This window comes from Lolium perenne, chromosome 2, assembly GCF_019359855.2.
Source record: "Lolium perenne isolate Kyuss_39 chromosome 2, Kyuss_2.0, whole genome shotgun sequence".
In the NCBI taxonomy this organism is placed as follows: domain Eukaryota; kingdom Viridiplantae; phylum Streptophyta; class Magnoliopsida; order Poales; family Poaceae; genus Lolium; species Lolium perenne.
The window spans coordinates 187,488,610-187,504,996 of NC_067245.2; the positions used below are offsets into that span (position 1 = coordinate 187,488,610).

The 16,387-nt window shown below is 44.4% G+C and overlaps 1 long non-coding RNA gene across 1 annotated transcript; it reads right to left on the reverse strand.

Moving 5' to 3' along the window:
- Positions 1-239: 239 nt before the first annotated feature.
- Positions 240-4,694, reverse strand: LOC127334156 (uncharacterized). The gene is made up of 3 exons (XR_007871956.2): positions 4,393-4,694; positions 4,088-4,309; positions 240-3,462 (listed from the first exon to the last, which is right to left on the reverse strand). It is a non-coding gene; the product is annotated as an uncharacterized lncRNA (long non-coding RNA).
- Between the last annotated feature and the right edge of the window lie 11,693 nt (positions 4,695-16,387).

Here is a 16,387-nt window from a genome sequence, read left to right on the forward strand (position 1 = left end):
GGGTGATTCTGAGATTCACAATTCACAAAAAATAGGATCTTGATTTTGTTCGTTTAAAATAGAAAATTGAAAGAAAAGAGGGAACAAAAAGTTTTTGGCATGTGCAAAAAGTGCAGGAAAACTTTACCAAGTGTAGTCTTGCATATCATGTATACATATGTTACTTGACGTCTCTATGAATGCACATTATTACTTTAGGTTATCCCATGGGGGATAAAATTTACCCTCTTTATCAAAGTAAGGTTCAATTCAGCATTATGACATGATGAACTGAATGGCTAACTCCACGGATTGATCTTCGGAACCTTTGTTGTGACAGTTAAATTTATACGCATTGCTGGTTGTATAGGCTTTTGCAATCCCGATTGGGTGATGTAGTTCAGGTAGTTGGTACTCTACCCAATTAAGAATGAGGCAGTAGGGAAAACAATGCTTCATTTAGACCAGGGAAAAACTACGACCAGTATCTCAGTGTAATTTGGTATTGTCATTCATGCTAAATTCGTGGGAAAAACAAGATGTTTCTGCATCCCTGCAAGAGTACATTCAGTATACAAACATTGAAATATTCTGGCCACACACGCCATAGTAGTATAGCAACTAATTGTGTGACTTGCTGCTTACTCGTGCAGGGTCCGCATGGATCAAACATCACCAGACAGTACACCGTGTCATTCCAAACCGAGTGACCTTGAGAAACCAATCCGTGGGTATGCAGAAAAGCTGGGGGATGAGATCATTGATCCTTGCCTGAGGACTACGTCCGATTCGCTTGGTGAAGCTTACAACTTGTACTACTTGTACTTCGGGGAACATGGTTTCAGAATTAGATATGGGAAGAGCCGTCTAAATGCAGAGAACACAAAATACATGCAAGAAATTATGTGCGGATGCTCGGTAAGTGTAGAACAATATAACATGCGAAAACTGATTGTGATATGGTTCCGCAGATGGGTCTGTGCATCGAACTGACAAAGTAATTGTTGTGTTGCTCTTTTAATTTTGTGAAGGGCAAATCAACATGAGAGAATACTAAATTGTGTTGGTGTGAGTGCCCTGCGATGGCACAGAGTCAAGCATAGACATGTGCAAAGGGACAGAGAATTATGGTGAAAAGGTATTTTGGCCATCACACAAGCACATAAACATGTACACTAGGGACATTGTCCACCAGCTCCGGGACAACAACATTCTTTGACAGTGTTTTTGAAACTGAAGGTGAAGAGGAGATGTCGAGCAATTGAAGGAATTCCTGGAGATTCTAGAGATAGTTTCATGCAGTGGCCTAAGGAGATTTTTATGAACGAATGTTTTTTCAGTTGGTGTCGTGACTTGTGATAACCAATGATTTTAAATTAACACGAAGAGATATTTCTATAAGTAGTACTGGTTTCTTTGATGATTATATTTTATGATATTTCTAATTTCTTTTGTTTTTTCATAAGTTTATTATGAATTATATATGTGCATTACGAAATGAAATTTGAGGACCCGTGGCAAAGCACGGGCATTTTAACTAGTATTTACATCATATGAACAAATGTGTTCGTGAAAGTTCTTTTATCGCACTCAGTTGTTAACTGAATTGCTTGAGGACAAGCAATAAGCTAAGCTTGGGGGAGTTGATACGTCCAAAACGTATCTACTTTCCCGAACACTTTTGCTATTGTTTTGCCTCTAATTTGTGTATTTTGGATACAACTAACACGGACTAACGCTGTTTTCAGCAGAATTGCTCTGGTGTCTCTTTTTTGCAGAAACTCAACTTTCAGGAAAATCCCCGGAATTAATGTCGAAGGGCCTATTTTCCCAGAAGAATCACGGAGCCAGAAGGGCAGGCCAGGGGGAGGCCAACGGCCTCCAGACCATAGGCCGGCGCGGCCTAGGAGGGGGGCGCGCCGCCTTATGGTGGCGACGCCTCGTGCAGCCCCAGGTGCTCCCCTCTGTACTACTTAAGGGCTTCGACCTAAAAACGCACGGGGGTTAGACGAAATCGCCAGAAGACATCTAGAACACCGCTGCCATCGCGAAACTCCGTCTCGGGACCAAAAACTCCGTTCTGGCACTCCGCCGGGACGGGGAATTGGAGGAGATCATCGCCATCATCACCACCGACGCCTCTCCATCGACCAGCCATATTTCCCCCATCCATGTGTGAGTAATTCCCCCGCTGTAGGCTGAAGGGGATGGTAGGGATTGGATGAGATTGGTCATGTAATAGCATAAGATTGTTAGGGCATAGTGCCTAGTATCCGTAGTTGGTACTTTTATGATATTGTTGCAACTTGTTATGCTTAATGCTTGTCACTAGGGCCCGAGTGCCATGATCTCAGATCTGAGCATGTTATTGTTTCATGATGATATTCATTGTTTCATGTTCTTACCTGCAAGTTGTATACTCATGTTGCTGTCCGGAACCCGAGGCCCCAAAGTGACAGAAATTGGGACAACCGGAGGGGAAGACGGTGATATGAGGATCACATGTGTTCACGGAGTGTTAATGCTTTGCTCCGGTGCTCTATTAAAAGGAGTACCTTAATTTTCAGTAGATTCCCTAGAGGCCCGGCTACCACCGGCTGGTAGGACAAAAGATGTTGTGCAAGTTTCTCATTGCGAGCACGTACGACTATATATGGAACACATGCCTATGGATTGATTAATACTTGGATACCGTTTTATTATTATCTGTAAATGCCCTATCTTGATTGTTACATGAGTTTCTCTCATCCATGCAACGCCCGTTTATCCATCCCTGTGCCTACAGTATTTTAATCCTGCTGTTTACTATAATCACTACTACTGTTTTTGTTACTCTGCTGCTGATATTTCACTACTGCTACTGCTATAAAACTGTTACTACTGATAAACTCTTGCGAGCAAGTCTGTTTCCAGGTGCAGCTGAATTGACAACTCCGCTGTTAAGGCTTACAAATATTCTTTGGCTCCCCTTGTGTCGAATCAATAAATTGGGTTTTACTTCCCTCGAAGACTGTTGCGATCCCTATACTTGTGGGTCATCAGAGGTATGAGTGGTAGAATTCTAAGGCACAAGGATTACTTCTCATCTTCTTGTTCTTCGCTTGAACTCTCTTCTCTTCAATTTCTTGTCTTTCTCTTCATACTTATTGTCGCGGATTTCTTGTCGTGCATCTTCGACCATCTTGGTGTTGATCATCTCTTCTTGACACTGGAATAACTTGTCCTTCTCCTTGACTTGGGCGCATAGCTCATCGTCGTTTATTGAAAATTCCTAAGTCTTAGAAATGTTGCCGCATAGGCTTGAGTTGAGAATTTAGAGAGATGAGTAGTTAGAATAATTTCTAAGGCATGTAGCTCATCTCTTCGTCATCTTGTTCTTTTTTTTTTGAATTCCTTCCTTCATAGTCTTGATCATCTTTGTCTTCCCTTCAAACTTGTCTTTTCTTCGAACTTGCTTTCCCTTCGAGTTTCTCCCTCATTGTACTGAGATAAGAGGGAAAATTTTCTAAGTGGATTTTTGTGTTGGGTATGCTCTAAGATTCATTTGTGCAAATGTGACAATGTAGAAATTAATTGGGCAGTGATTCTTCATAAGGAATCACTTGATTTGTATCCCTATAATTTGAATTAGATCAAATATACTCAAATTTACATATTTTTAAATAGTTTAAAAGTCAAAATTTATCATTCTAATATGTTGTTTATATTTTTACAAGTTCAAGGGTATAATTTTTCCAGCATTTAGATAAATAGATTAAAAGATATTGATTTTAAAAAATTAAACATTTCCTGGTTAAATTTTAATGACTTCCGAAAAGTCATCCGAAAAAGTTGCTCGGATGGAAAAACTTTCTACACAAAAATTGTACAGGATTTAATTACAAACTTAATGCAAGAAAAATCATCTAAAACTAAGTTGTAGATGTAAAGATATAAAATTTTAAAGTTTATGTAGCTGAATGAGCTAGCATAATCCGCACGCATCAATCGATCGGAAAAGAGTCTGAAGCGGTTCGGTTGATTAGGCTAATACGCACACTCAGATCTGGATCTAACGGCCTATGATGTGTAAACTGTAATTAGATTTGGCACATCACGATGGAATTACCAACAGTGGCAGGACGTCGAGGATGGCAGCGCTCCCATGGTCTTCAGCGACGATGATGTAGGGGTCCCCGGAGATGGCGGAGTGGTCGACAGCGCGCAGGAGGTCTCAACGAAGAGGATGGCGACGGTGGAGAGTTCAATTGTTTCACGGAGCTGTCATGGGGTACAACCGGAGAAGTTCTTTGCGACGGTGACCTTCGCTGTTGATCTTGACGTGGATTCGCTGCGAGTTAGGAAGGGAAACATGATTCAAAATATGCGCAAGAGAATTACAGAGAGATATGGAAAGGAATCAGAGGTAGTAACCTTGTGTGCTCGTGGGAATCGACAAGATTCAATGGCGGCCGAGCTCGACTCCGGCGACGAAATTGAGCAGCCTTGGGGCACTATCGGGCGAGGAAGGAGAGGGGAAAGGGGGAGGAAGGAGTGGAGCTTTATATACACATGGAGCGGAGTCAAACGGGGAAGGGAATTGTCGGCAATGAAGTGCGGCCGGAGATGGCGCTCGCGGCGGTCACGCGCGATGATTTCGGGTGGAGGAGGGAGACGATTGCATGGCCTGGAAAGTGGCCCACCAGTTAGAAAAAGAGAAAAAAATGAACGCGGGCGAGCTGCTGCTGCTCGACTTGTCGCTCGATGATTGAGCTGGCTTTGCCGTGGTCTTGTGCATGCACGTAGTAGCTTTGCTGGTACGTGCTATTTTCTTTTTAATTTTTTTTTATAGATTGTGACTTAGGATTTCAAATTGACTAGTATATAATTTTAAACACAATTTTTAAATTTTAAAAAAAGTATTGTGTTCAACATATAACAATAAGAGAGCTTATTTTTCAAACGAAATTTTGTAACAAGTCTTTATTGCGTCTATGCTGTTTTGGCTCTATGGGATAATTCCAAGAAAGCGCGCACTAAATTATATTCGCAAAACATATTTTTTTAAAACCTCCAAAAGTTTTAATTTCTTGTGAATTATAAATCAACAAAAAAATTCAATCTACTTGGTTTAATTTTTGAACATTCCAAAATTAAGAGAATTTTGGGATGTGACACCAGCAACACTAGATTCACCGTTCCCGCCTCCACCAGCACAACCACTAAGGCCGCCACCCTCGCCATCGCTGCCCTATGTCGGTGTCGCCACCTCCTCCATCTCCGACAACTCAAGCAAGAACTGGGGGGGGGGGGGGGGGGGATGAGTGAGCCTCTTGTTCTGACCGGTCGGAATTGAACTGTCTTAGCCCTCTCGAGCGTTAACGGCTCGGCAAAGGCCGTCCGTCCTAGTCAGCGCCTCACACTGGGCCCGTGAGGGTTAAAACACTATCACACGAGTCTCTACGTCATATGTTGTGACATGCCCCAAGAGTGATATTCATGTGATAAAATTATCAGTGTTGGTACCAAGCTGTGACTATTGCCCCCAAATGTGGTAGCTTTATGTAATTTACTCTCCGGATTAAGACCATCCAGAGTTTCATCCTCGTGCACCTGGCTGCGGCTAGTTGTGATGTTTTTTAAGCTAAAGAGGCCCCGACCCGAAGAAACTAGATGTTTTCGTAAATATCGCAGTTCATGTACAAACTATAAAAGGGACCTTCAAACTAAAACAAATACAACACAGTCCCTATTTTTACAGAAAATACCCTAAAGATTTTTTGGAAAAAAACAATCATGTGCTGCCGGCACGGAACTCCAAGCTAAAGCCATGGCCATCCTCACCGACACCGTATACAAGACCTCTTGGAACCGACAGTGGGAAATTTTATTCTAGTGAAAGTGAAGATAAACATTACAAAACCATAGTGAGAGGAAGTATGATCCGATGGTAAGGGGAGAACAAGTTGGTGTCCGTTTATTGATGAATACCACTGATTTTTGTGTGGCATCATTAGCCATGTGGGTAAGGAGTGTAGGATAAATCTAAAGAAAGGTGAGAACACTACTAGGAAAAGGCCTAGCCGTAAGATTGCTAACAGTGGCGCACCACTAAACAGGTGCGCCACTACTATATAGCAGTGGCGCACCAAAAAGTGGTGCTCCACTGCTAACATATTAGCAATGGCGCACTGGTGTAGTGCTGGGCCACTACTAAGTGTGAGACTGGGTTATAAACAGGTCTAGAGTTAGCAGTGGCGCACCACATATAGGTGCGCCATTATTATTTAAATAGCAATGGCGCACCTGTGCGTGGTGCGCCACTCTGATGAAAATAGCAATAGCGCACTCTGTGCGTGGTGCGCCACTGCGCTACCAGTCCAGATCCACATTCTCTCTCCACCTGCCACCGCAGATACCTCCCCACCGCAACCTGGCACACACACCAACCCACCGCACAACCCTCCCCAGATCCACTTTCTCTCTCCCACACCCACCACCCACCGCATGGCAAACTCTCTCCCTCACTGCTCCCCCCGCCGCCAACCTCGGCCTTCTCCTCGGAAGCCATGTCCACGAGCGCCGCCAGGAAAACCACGTCGTACACGCCGAGCTCATCCGCCGTGAGGTCTACGACGTCGGCCGTGTGGAACGTCATGCGCGCGCACACCCTCCTCCGCCGCCGCCACCAGCCTCCTCGCCCGGTCGTTGGACGCGGCGCACCCGGGCCGGCGCCGCCACCCTCTGGTGCCCCCACTCCCTCCGCCGCCGCCATCTGGTGCCTCCCCGCGCCTCGCTGCTCGTCTGCGCCTCCACCCCCACCGGCCGCCTCGATCTCCCCCGACGACCTCCTCCGCGGGGCGCAGATTGGCGCTGGTACGGCGGCGCTCTCGCGGCCACCGTGCTGCGGCTGCGCGACTGCGTGGCCGCCCGCTCCACTGACGGCATCGAGGCCGGGACGCTGCTCGCCGAGATCGAGCGAGAACCCGCTCCTCCTCTGCCTCTCCTCGGTCGATCTTGCCTTCGTCGGGTCCGGCGTTTTGGTCCTCACCGGCCAGGAGGCGCGCTTCGATGCCGGCCCGGCCATCCCGCTTCTCCGCCCTGCGCGCCTGGCACCGGCCAGGGACTTCTCCGAGCCCGGTCATCTCGCGCGCCGCCCTCCCGCTGCACCTAGAGGACTTGTGCATCCAGTCTCCAGAAGATTCATAGCAAAGGATTTGATTGAGTTTTTTATTTTGTTTTAGGGTCCTAGCTACAAAATTTAGAAACTAGGGTTGTATTTTTTTTGTTTGGGTCCTGTAATAAATCATGATATTTGTAATGGAATAAAACTGACTTTCTTTTGGACTGGTCAACTCAAATCCACTGCCAGCAACAACCGACCCATGTGGCCTTTTTTTATTTTTTAAATTTATTCACCATAGCAATGGCGCATCCATTTTATAACAATGGCGCACCTCATCAATATAGTAGTGGCGCACTGTATGGCATAGGAAGTGCGCTATTGGTACATGCCCTAGTAGTGGCGCACCACTAGTGCGCCACTGCCAATAGTTAGCAGTGGCGTGATAGTAGTGGCGCACCACTAGTGCGCCACTGATGGCAAAAAGTGGTGCGCCACTGATTGCCTGTTTTCTAGTAGTGGAAGGTCTAGTTTGGAGGATGGATGAATGAAGATGTGGAGAAACATGGGGCATGATCGGTGAAGGGGAGCAGCAATGGTAGTAGTGTAGGATAACGTTGCATAGAAAACAAAAATTTTCCTACCGCGAACACGCAATCCAAGCCAAGATGCAATCTAGAAGACGGTAGCAACGAGAGGGTATCGAGTCTCACCCTTGAAGAGATTCCAAAGCCTACAAGATGAGGCTCTTGTTGCTGCGGTAGACGATCACTTGCCGCTTGCAAAAGCGCGTAGAAGATCTTGATCACGATCGGTTCCGGCGCCACGAACGGGCAGCACCTCCGTACTCGGTCACACGTTCGGTTGTTGATGAAGACGACGTCCACCTCCCCGTTCCAGCGGGCAGCGGAAGTAGTAGCTCCTCTTGAATCCGACAGCACGACGGCGTGGTGTCGGTGGCGGTGTAGAAGTCCGGCGGAGCTTCGCTAAGCAAACCGGACAATATGAAGTGGAGGAGCAAAGCTAGGGTTTGGGAGGGGGTGGCCGGCCACTCAAGGGGGGCGGCCAAGCTATGGTCTTGGGGTGGCCGGCCCCCTCCCTTGGCCCCTCATTATATAGGTGGATCCCAAGTGTTGGTGTCCAAGTCTTCGAATAAGACCCGAAACCAAAACCTTCCATAGGAGGGGGCAAACCTAGCCCAACTAGGACTCCCACCCAAAGGTGGGATTCCCACCTCCCATGTGGGGGGGTGGCCGGCCCCCTATGGTGGAGTCCACTTGGGACTCCACCCCCACTAGGGCTGGCCGGCCATGGAGGTGGAGTCCCTTGTGGACTCCACCTTCCTTGGTGGTTTCTTCCGGACTTTTCTAGAACCTTCTAGAACCTTCCATAGAACCTTCCGCGACATTTTATTTCACATAAAATGACATCCTATATATGAATCTTATTCTCGGACCATTCCGGAACTCCTCGTGATGTCCGGGATCTCATCCGGGACTCCGAACAAATATTCGAACTTCATTCCATAATTCAAGAACTACCATTTCAACATCCAACTTTAAGTGTGTCACCCTACGGTTCGAGAACTATGCGGACATGGTTGAGTACTCACTCCGACCAATAACCAATAGCGGGATCTGGAGATCCATAATGGCTCCCACATATTCAAAGATGACTTTAGTGATCGAATGAACCATACACATATATTACCAATTCCCTTTGTCTCGCGATATTTTACTTGTCCGAGGTTTGATCTTCGGTATCACTCTATACCTTGTTCAACCTCGTCTCCTGACAAGTACTCTTTACTCGTACCGTGGTATGTGGTCTCTTATGAACTCATTCATATGCTTGCAAGACATTAGACGACATTCCACCGAGAGGGCCCAGAGTATATCTATCCGTCATCGGGATGGACAAATCCCACTTTGTTGATCCATATGCCTCAACTCATACTTTCCGGATACTTAATCCCACCTTTATAGCCACCCATTTACGCAGTGGTGTTTGGTGTAATCAAAGTACCTTTCCGGTATAAGTGATTTACATGATCTCATGGTCATAAGGACTAGGTAACTATGTATCGAAAGCTTATAGCAAATAACTTAATGACGAGATCTTATGCTACGCTTAATTGGGTGTGTCCATTACATCATTCACACAATGACATAACCTTGTTATTAATAACATCCAATGTTCATGATTATGAAACTAATCATCCATTAATCAACAAGCTAGTTTAAGAGGCATACTAGGGACTTCTTGTTTGTCTACATATCACACATGTACTAATGTTTCGGTTAATACAATTCTAGCATGATATATAAACATTTATCATAAACATAAAGATATAAATAATAACCACTTTATTATTGCCTCTAGGGCATATCTCCTTGATCTCCCACTTGCACTAGAGTCAATAATCTAGATTACATTGTAATATACCTAACACCCATGGCATTCGGTGTTGGTCATGCTTTGCCCTAGGGAGAGCTTTAGTCAACGGATCCGCTACATTCAGATCAGTGTGTACTTTGCAAATCTTTACTTCTCCATCTTCGATGTACTCGCGAATCGAGTGGTAACGCAGCTTGATATGCTTCAGCCTCTTGTGTGACCTTGGCTCTTGTGCATTGGCGATGGCACCCATGTTATCACAAAGTAAATGATTAATGGGTCCAATGCACTCGGAACCACACCGAGCTCTACAATGAACCTCTTCATCCATACCGCTTCGATGAAGCCTCTGAAGCCGCTATGTACTACGATTCTCGTTGAAGACTTCGCCACCGTGCACCGCTTCGAGCTTGCCCACCATCGCAGCACCATTCAATATAAACACGTACCTGCATTGTGACTTAGAGTCATCGGGATCAGTGTTCCAACTTGCATCGGTGTAACCGTTTACAACGAGCTCTTGGTCACCTCCATAACAAAGAAACATATCCTTAGTTCTTTCAAGTACTTCAGGATATTCTTGACCACCGTCCAGATGTTCCATTCTGGATCACTTTGATATCTGCTAGTCAAACTAACAGCATGTGCTATATCCGGTCTAGTACATAGCATGGCATACATGATAGATCCTACTGCCGAGGCATAGGGGATGTTACACATCCTTTCTCTTTCTTCTGCGTAGCCGGTCCTTGAGTTTTACTCAATACCTTGCACAGTAACATAGGTAAGAACCCTTTCTTACTTTCGTCCATTCTAAACTTCTTTAGAATCTTGTCCAGATATGTACTCTGTGATAGCCCTATTAGACGTCTTGATCTATCTCTATAAATCTTGATGCCTAATATATACGATGCTTCACCAAGGTCTTTCATTGAAAAACTATTATTCAAATAACCCTTAACACTGCTTAATAGTTCTATATCATTCCCGATCAATAATATGTCATCTACATATAATATCAGGAATGCTACAGAGCTCCCACTCACTTTCTTGTAAATACAGGCCTCTCCATGACCTTTGTATAAACCCGAAGTCTTTGATCACCTTATCAAAGCGTCGGTTCCAACTTCTCGATGCTTGCTTCAGTCCATAGATTGAACGCTGAAGTTTGCATACTTTGTCAGCATTTTTAGGATCGACAAAACCTTTGGGTTGTACCATATACAACTCTTCCTCAATGTCTCCATTAAGGAACGCCGTTTTGACATCCATCTCGCCAAATCTCATAATCGAAAAATGCAGCTATTGCTAACAAAATCCTCACAGATTTCAGCTTCGCTACAGGTGAGAAAGTCTCATCGTAGTCAACTCCTTGAATTTGTCGGAAACCCTTTGCGACAAGTCGAGCTTTATAGACAGTAATATTACCATCAGCATCTGTTTTTCTCTTGAAGATCCATTTATTTTTGACAGCCTTTCGGCTATCAGGTAAGTCTACCAAAGTCCATACTTTGTTATCATACATGGATCCCATTTCGGATTTCATGGCTTCTTGCCATTTGTTGGAATCTGGGCTCATCATCGCTTCTTCATACGTCGCAGGGTCCTCATCATTGTTATCCACAATCATGACATTTAGACAAGGATCATACCAATCAGAGTGGCACGTTCCCTTGTCGATCTGCGAGGTTGAGAGTTTCCTCGTTCGAAGTTTCATGATCATTATCATTAGCTTCCTCTCGTTGCCGGTGTAGGCGGTATGTGTACAACTTCCAGATCGCGCTACTCGATCAACGAGTATAGATTCATCAATCTCATCGAGTTCTACTTTTCTTCCAGTCACTTCTTTAGTGAGAAATTCTTTCTCAAGAAAGGTTCCGTTCTTAGCAACAAAGATTTTGCCTTCGGATCTGTGATAGAAAGTGTATCCTATAGTTTCCTTAGGATAACCTATGAAGACGCATTTCTCCGCTTTGGGTTCTAGCTTGTCCGGTTGTAACTTCTTTACATAGGCTTCGCAACCCCAAACTTTCAGGAACGACAGCTTAGGTTTCTTATTAAACCATAATTCATACGGTGTCGTTTCTACGGATTTTGATGGTGCTCTATTTAAAGTGAATGCGGCTGTCTCTAATGCATAACTCCAAAATGATAACGGAAAATCAGTAAGAGACATCATACTACGAACCATATCTAAGAGAGTTCGATTACGACGTTCGGACACACCGTTTCGTTGAGGTGTTCCCGGCGGTGTCAATTGTGAAAGTATTCCGCATTTCTTTAAATGCATGCCAAACTCATAACTCAGATATTCACCTCCACGATCAGATCGTAGAAATTTGATCTTCTTGTTACGTTGATTTTCTACTTCACTTTGAAATTCCTTAAACTTCTCAAAAGTTTCGGATTTATGTTTCATGAAATAGATATACCCATATCTACTCAGATCATCTGTGAAGGTTAGAACATAACGATAACCACCGCGCGATGCTACGCTCATTGGTCCACATACATCGGTATGTATGATTTCCAATAAGTCAGTAGCTCGCTCCATCATACTGTAGAATGGAGTCTTTGTCATTTTTCCCATTAGACATGCTTCGCATCTATCAAGTGACTCAAAGTCAAGTGATTCAAGTAATCCATCAAGATGGAGTTTCTTCATGCGTTTCACTCCAATATGACCAAGGCAGCAGTGCCACATATAAGTAGAATTATCATTTAGTTTAATTCGCTTAGCATCAATGTTATGTATATGTGTATCACTACTATCGAGATCTAACAGAAATAAGCCATTCTTTTGTGGTGCTCGACCATAAAAGATATTATTCATAAAAATAGAACAACCATTATTCTCAGACTTGAATGAATAACCGTCTTGCATTAAACAAGATCCAGATATAATGTTCATGCTCAACGCAGGTACATAATAACAATTATTTAGGCTTAAAACTAATCCCGAAGGTAGATGTAGAGGAAGTGTCCCGACTGCGATCACATTGACCTTGGATCCGTTTCCAACGCGCATCGTCACTTCATCTTTCAGCAGTTGTCGTTTATTCTTTAGTTCCTGTTTCGAGTTACAAATATGAGCAACCGAACCAGTATCAAATACCTGTGTACTAGAACGAGAACTAGTGAGATAAACATCTATAACATGTATATCAGATATACCTTCTTTCTTCTTCTTGACAAGGCCGCTCTTTAGATCAGCCAGATACTTGGAGCAATTACGCTTCCAGTGTCCCTTCTCCTTGCAGTAATAGCACTCAGCATCAGGCTTAGGGCCGTTCTTAGGTTTCATAGGAGGCGTGGCAGCTTTCTTGCCACCCTTCTTGAATTTTCCCTTAGACTTGCCCTGTTTCTTGAAACTGGTGGTCTTGTTGACCATCAACACTTGGTGCTCTTTCTTGATCTCAATCTCAGCAGCTTTTAGCATGCCAAAGAGTTCAGGTAACTCCTTGTTCATGTTCTGCATATTGTAGTTCATCACAAAGTTCTTGTAACTTGGTGGCAGTGATTGAAGGACACGATTAATCCCAGTCTGTTAGGAATCACTATTCCCAAGTCACTGAGTTTCTTCGCATGCCCGGTCATGGCGAGCATGTGCTCACTAACGGAGCTGCCTTCTTCCATCATACAGTGAAGAAATGTTTCGATGCTTCATAGCATTCCATCGCCGCATGAGTCTCGAATATAGCTTTCAGCTCATTCATCAACTCATGAGGATCATGGTGCTCAAAACGTTTTTGAAGATCGGATTCCGCATCGCACAGGATGGCACACTGAACTTGAGAGTACCGAGTTTTCCGAGTTGCGTAAACAGCTTTTACTTCATCGGATTCATCTTCTGCAGGAGGGTCACCTAGCGGTGCATCAAGCACAAATTGCAGATTTCCGCCAGAGAGGAAGATCCTCACATGACGGAACCAGTCGGTGAAGTTGCTACCGTTGCTCTTAAGTTTCTCTTTCTCTAGGAACTGATTAAAATTGATTGAGGACGCCATCTCTACAACATATATTTGCAATAGTTTAGACTAAGTTTATGACAAATTGAGTTCAAATTTTAATTCAACATAATTAAAACCCTAGGTGAACTCCCACTCAAAACAATATCCCTCGCATTGTCTTAGTGATCACACGAACCAAATCCACCGCACCTAAACCCGATCATCACGAGAAAAGGTGTGATTTCAATGGCGAACACTCATAGTGTTCATCATATCAACCATATGATTCATGCTCTACCTTTCGGTATCACGTGTTCCGAGACCATGTCTGTACATGCTAGGCTCGTCAAGGCCACCTTAGTATCCGCATATGCAAAACTGTCTTGCACCCGTTGTATGTACTTATCGAATCTATCACACCCGATCATCACGAGATGCTTCGAAACGATAAGACTTAATAACGGTGCTACTAAGGATGAACACTTTATTATCTTGAGATTTTAGTGAGCGATCATCATATAATCCTACCGTCATGATCTAAGCAAAATAAGATGCATAAAATGGATTAACATCACATGCTGTTCATATGTGATATGATATGGCCCTTTTGTTCTTGTGCCTTTGATCTTCATCTCCAAAGCACGGATATGATCTCCATCATCTTCGGGCATGATCTCCATCATCGTCGGCGTAGCACCAAGGTCAATGGCACCGTCTTCATGTTTGTCCTCCATGTAGCAACTATTACAACTACTTTGAAATACTACTCAACATGAAATTTAAAGACAACCATAAGGCTCCTGCCGGTTGCCACAATACAATAATGATCATCTCATACATATTCATCATCATATCATGGCCATATCACATCACCAAACCCTGCAAAAACAAGTTAGACGTCTCTAATTTGGTTTGCATATTTTACGTGGTTTAGGGTTTTCGAGAGAGATCTAATCTACCTACGAACATGAACCACAACGTTGATACTAATGTTTTCAATAGAAGAGTAAATTGAATCTTTACTATAGTAGGAGAGACAGACACCCGCAAAGCCTCTTATGCAATACAAGTTGCATGTCGAACGAGGAACAAGTCTCATGAACGCGGTCATGTAAAGTTAGTCCGAGCCGCTTCATCCCACTATGCCATAAAGATGCAAAGTACTCAAACTAAAGATAACAAGAGCATCAACGCCCACAAACCATTGTGTTCTACTCGTGCAACCATCTATGCATAGACACTGCTACGATACCACCGTAGGATAACGTTGCATAGAAAACAAAAATTTTCCTACCGCGAACACGCAATCCAAGCCAAGATGCAATCTAGAAGACGGTAGCAACGAGAGGGTATCGAGTCTCACCCTTGAAGAGATTCCAAAGCCTACAAGATGAGGCTCTTGTTGCTGCGGTAGACGATCACTTGCCGCTTGCAAAAGCGCGTAGAAGATCTTGATCACGATCGGTTCCGGCGCCACGAACGGGCAGCACCTCCGTACTCGGTCACACGTTCGGTTGTTGATGAAGACGACGTCCACCTCCCGTTCCAGCGGGCAGCGGAAGTAGTAGCTCCTCTTGAATCCGACGGCACGACGGCGTGGTGCTCGGTGGCGGTGTAGAAGTCCGGCGGAGCTTCGCTAAGCAAACCGGACAATATGAAGTGGAGGAGCAAAGCTAGGGTTTGGGAGGGGTGGCCGGCCACTCAAGGGGGCGGCCAAGCTATGGTCTTGGGGTGGCCGGCCCCCTCCCTTGGCCCCTCATTATATAGGTGGATCCCAAGTGTTGGTGTCCAAGTCTTCGAATAAGACCCGAAACCAAAACCTTCCATAGGAGGGGGCAAACCTAGCCCAACTAGGACTCCCACCCAAAGGTGGGATTCCCACCTCCCATGTGGGGGTGGCCGGCCCCCTATGGTGGAGTCCACTTGGGACTCCACCCCCACTAGGGCTGGCCGGCCATGGAGGTGGAGTCCCTTGTGGACTCCACCTTCCTTGGTGGTTTCTTCCGGACTTTTCTAGAACCTTCTAGAACCTTCCATAGAACCTTCCGCGACATTTTATTTCACATAAAATGACATCCTATATATGAATCTTATTCTCCGGACCATTCCGGAACTCCTCGTGATGTCCGGGATCTCATCCGGGACTCCGAACAAATATTCGAACTTCATTCCATAATTCAAGAACTACCATTTCAACATCCAACTTTAAGTGTGTCACCCTACGGTTCGAGAACTATGCGGACATGGTTGAGTACTCACTCCGACCAATAACCAATAGCGGGATCTGGAGATCCATAATGGCTCCCACATATTCAACGATGACTTTAGTGATCGAATGAACCATACACATATATTACCAATTCCCTTTGTCTCGCGATATTTTACTTGTCCGAGGTTTGATCTTCGGTATCACTCTATACCTTTTTCAACCTCGTCTCCTGACAAGTACTCTTTACTCGTACCGTGGTATGTGGTCTCTTATGAACTCATTCATATGCTTGCAAGACATTAGACGACATTCCACCGAGAGGGCCCAGAGTATATCTATCCGTCATCGGGATGGACAAATCCCACTGTTGATCCATATGCCTCAACTCATACTTTCCGGATACTTAATCCCACCTTTATAGCCACCCATTTACGCAGTGGTGTTTGGTGTAATCAAAGTATCTTTCCGGTATAAGTGATTTACATGATCTCATGGTCATAAGGACTAGGTAACTATGTATCGAAAGCTTATAGCAAATAACTTAATGACGAGATCTTATGCTACGCTTAATTGGGTGTGTCCATTACATCATTCACACAATGACATAACCTTGTTATTAATAACATCCAATGTTCATGATTATGAAACTAATCATCCATTAATCAACAAGCTAGTTTAAGAGGCATACTAGGGACTTCTTGTTTGTCTACATATCACACATGTACTAATGTTTCGGTTAATACAATTCTA